Raw genomic sequence first — 3,902 nt, 5'->3', positions numbered from 1 at the left:
CACTCCTATTGAGCAAAAGATCAAATCAATGACTCACCTTAAAAAAAAAAAGATATTCCCTTCAATATTGTTTACTGTGTTTGATGTGCCTAGTTTCTACATTTACCTGTTAATGTAATTCCATCCACTCCTCAGAAAGCCTCCCCAGGTTATCTCCTTAATATTTTGTAAAATACAAAATTGAAAGTTGAATTTTGATGGGCATCTAGGTTGCTTCCATGTTGTGGCTATTATAAACAGTGCTGCAATCAGCAGACGAATGGATAAGGAAGCTGTGGTACATATACACCATGGAATATTACTCAGCCATTACAAAGAATTCATTTGAATCAGTTCTAATGAGATGGATGAAACTGGAGCCCATTATAGAGAGTGAAGTAAGCCAGAAAGATAAAGACCAATACAGTATACTAACACATATATATGGAATTTAGAAAGATGGCAACAATAATCCTATATGCAAAACAGAAAAAGAGACACAGATGTACAGAACAGACTTTTGAACTCTGTGGGAGAAGGCGAGGGTGGGATGTTTCGAGAGAACAACATCGAAACATGTATATTATCTAGAGTGAAACAGATCACCAGTCCAGGCTGGATGCATGAGACAAGTGCTCGGGCCTGGTGCACTGGGAAGACCCAGAGGAATCGGATGGAGAGGGAGGTGGGAGGGGGGATCGGGATGGGGAACACATGTAAATCCATGGCTGATTCATGTCAGTGTATGGCAAAAACCACTACAATATTGTAAAGTAATTAGCCTCCAACTAATAAAAATAAATGGAAAAAAAAAAGAAAGTTGAATTTTGTAAGTTATTTGAAAAGAAATGTTCAATCTAATTTTTAAAATTATTTTTCTACAAGGTTTTTTATCAATGGAAAAAGACTTCATATTTCTCTGGATTCATGATTTATTTCTTACATGAGTATACTTTAACATCAAGAAAAATGGTTAAATTTATTATTAGGAAGGATTTAAAAGTTAGATTTCATGCACTTGGCTTCATTTCTGCCTTTCAACATAGAACACTCTGCTTTAATATTAATAATTTAATATTAATATTATCTATTAATTCCTTATGTTCAGTGGCTTAGTAGATGTCTTAAGGAACCCTATCCACAAAATATCATGAGCCATTTTTCTTGTATCTGTGTCTGTGAATACCTAGGAATTTTATGTAGTTTTCTTAAGAAATTCCAATCCCCTGTTCTCTGACCACACCATGGCCAGTGACTCTTCACAACAGAGATAAGCCTATTATTTTCATGAGCTTCAGTTGCAGGAAATGTACAGCTAGTAATGGGAGAAATTCTTTGTTAGCCTCTTTTAGGAATAGATTTTATTGGAACTGAGATAAGCATTGTGTTCCTCCAAGAAATTTTATTTAAGGTTATTTGAAGATGAGTCAAAGGAATAAATATTTAGAAAATGTTATGGTTCAGACTTTTTAATGAATGCAAATACTTCTTTTTTCTCCCCAGTTCTACAGGATGACTATTCTATTCTTTGGTTTAATTCAATATCCTAAATAAATGTTTGCTGAGTTTAGAACAATGTCACAAAAGTTATTTGTCAGGTCTATTTTCAGATTGTATTTGAAATTTCTCCATTTTTATGTTAAACCTCATTTCAATACTCAGGCATGACAACAAGATTGATCTAATGATCTAAACAGAAACAAAGATGGTTTTGTCCATAGTTGCAAATAATGTTGATGCAAAACCACTCCTTTGGCACTGAGTGATGAGTTCTAAGCAGATAAGGGGTTGTAAGCATCAACAGCATCCTTTGGGGAGTAATCTCAGGGAACTCTATCAGTACTGCAGATGTTCAGACATTCCTGAAGGGAGGATAATCGATAGTCCCAATGTGCTCAAGTCATTCATGACTAAAGGCAAATAAGATAGTTTTCGGATTTTTTATATTTTTTCCCTTTGAAGGGGATGATGTTTAATTCATTTAACAGTAGGAGGAATTATAGTAAGAATCAAAAATGAAAGGGGAGGGATTGTGGCAACCCACATGATAGGATTAACAGTTTGCCCAATAATTTGGTGTCTAGCTAATGATTAATATCCGAATGAATAACCATCTTTAACATGGTTGAAATTTAGCTTGCTTGATTTTTCCGTTAAAACTGATCTTAAAGTTACTAACAAGAAGCAGTGCCAATAAGATAATGGTGTTTAGATGATGATTTAGAAGACTTGGACTTGTATAGTAATCCGAATGCTCCAACTACTTCCCATATATTGATGGAACTTTAACAAATTCATGATCATTTTATACCTGTTTCTTTAAATGAGTAAGAATTAAAACACTGCTTGATTATTTTATCAGAGAGATATTTATCAGTGGGATGGAGTGAAATAATGTATGTGAGGTTTCTGATAGAAGTTCTGCTAGCTTCAAACAAGCCTTCTATTTTGTGGTTACCTTGAAATGGTGACAAAGTACCTTTGCATGCCTGTTGGTTTAGCTTAAAATAGTTTAATTTAAATATCTTTGGGTTAGCTTTAAATATATTTTGAGTATTCTCTTTCTTGTGTAATGATATAATCAGCATTTGAAAATAGTTCCTAGAAGGCAGGTTTATCACAAGACATTGATTCCCATATTTACATATTTTTAGTATATTGACTTTATATCAGTTTTCTTACACTTTAGTTTTTTTTTTTTTTTAAGTAACAGGTTTCTAATATTTTAGAATATACTTATGTTTTCCTGGACACCATACCCAAGTTGCACCTCTGATTCCACCACTATTGGTCAGAGGCAGTCTCTGTTACATCTCTGGACTATCTGAGCTCAGTTTGGGCTTCTCCTCTTATGCTGCACTGTTCATCCTAATTATGAGTTTACACTGCATCTCTTCCACTAACTGCTGTCTCCTGCAGAGCAGAAAACCTCAGTGTGTTTTATCTTTCTATGAAGCTGGCATGGAGTAAGTGATCAAGGAACCAAGCAAAAATTTACACATTGCTATATACACATTGCAAATCAACTATACCCCCCAACATGTTTTAAAAATTATTGTAAATTCTTTAAAAAGTACACATTGCTGGCATATACGGAGCTAATGCATTCAACACAGAGAACTGTATTTCCATCCAAAACATAGATTTGGTGATGTGGACAGAATCGTGTACCCTGCAAGATCCATGTGTGGATAATAATCCAATCTGACAATATTTGAAGACAGGACACAAAGGAAGTCATTAAGGATGAATGACCTAAAAAATGTGGGGCTCCAACCTGATAGAATAAGTGTTCCAGTAAGAAGAAACACCAGAGAATTCCTTAGAGTCCATTCTCTCTGTTTCTGTTCTTCACTTGAGGACACAGCTAGAAGGAGATAGCCCGAGAACTGAGGACAGAACCCTCATCAGGGACCACATTGATCAGCACCCTGAATCCTAGACCTTCCAGCCTCTAGAACCGTGAGACATAAATGTCTAATATTTGCTTAAACAAATAATCCCTGCTGTTTCATTTATGGCAGCCTGAGTAGATTAAGTCATTGGGACTAAAGCATTTAACAGGATGTTAAGGACAAAGGAATTTGTAAGAATTAAAAATTTAGATTTGTTCTTACTATCTGTACTGCACAGTAATAAATCTTATTAAGTATTATTCTCACTGAAAGGATATCAGCTATCCTCAGCAATTCTTCAACAATTTTGAAGATACCTGGGTGAATATGTTTAGAAAGTCTCAAATTTTCAGGCAAACACTAACCTTATCAAGGAATATTTTTCTCAATTTTCAGCCTTTAAACTTGATTCTGGTTACTACATTCAGAAAAACAATTGCCATTAAATTCTAAGTCCAAATTATTGGAGTAGGACTTGCCACCACCTTGCTATTTTTGTTAGGCGATTTTATCAATCTACTCTATGTA

This window comes from Cervus canadensis, chromosome 1 (genome assembly GCF_019320065.1).
Source record: "Cervus canadensis isolate Bull #8, Minnesota chromosome 1, ASM1932006v1, whole genome shotgun sequence".
Classification (NCBI taxonomy): domain Eukaryota; kingdom Metazoa; phylum Chordata; class Mammalia; order Artiodactyla; family Cervidae; genus Cervus; species Cervus canadensis.
Note: the sequence above shows the minus strand (reverse complement) of the source record.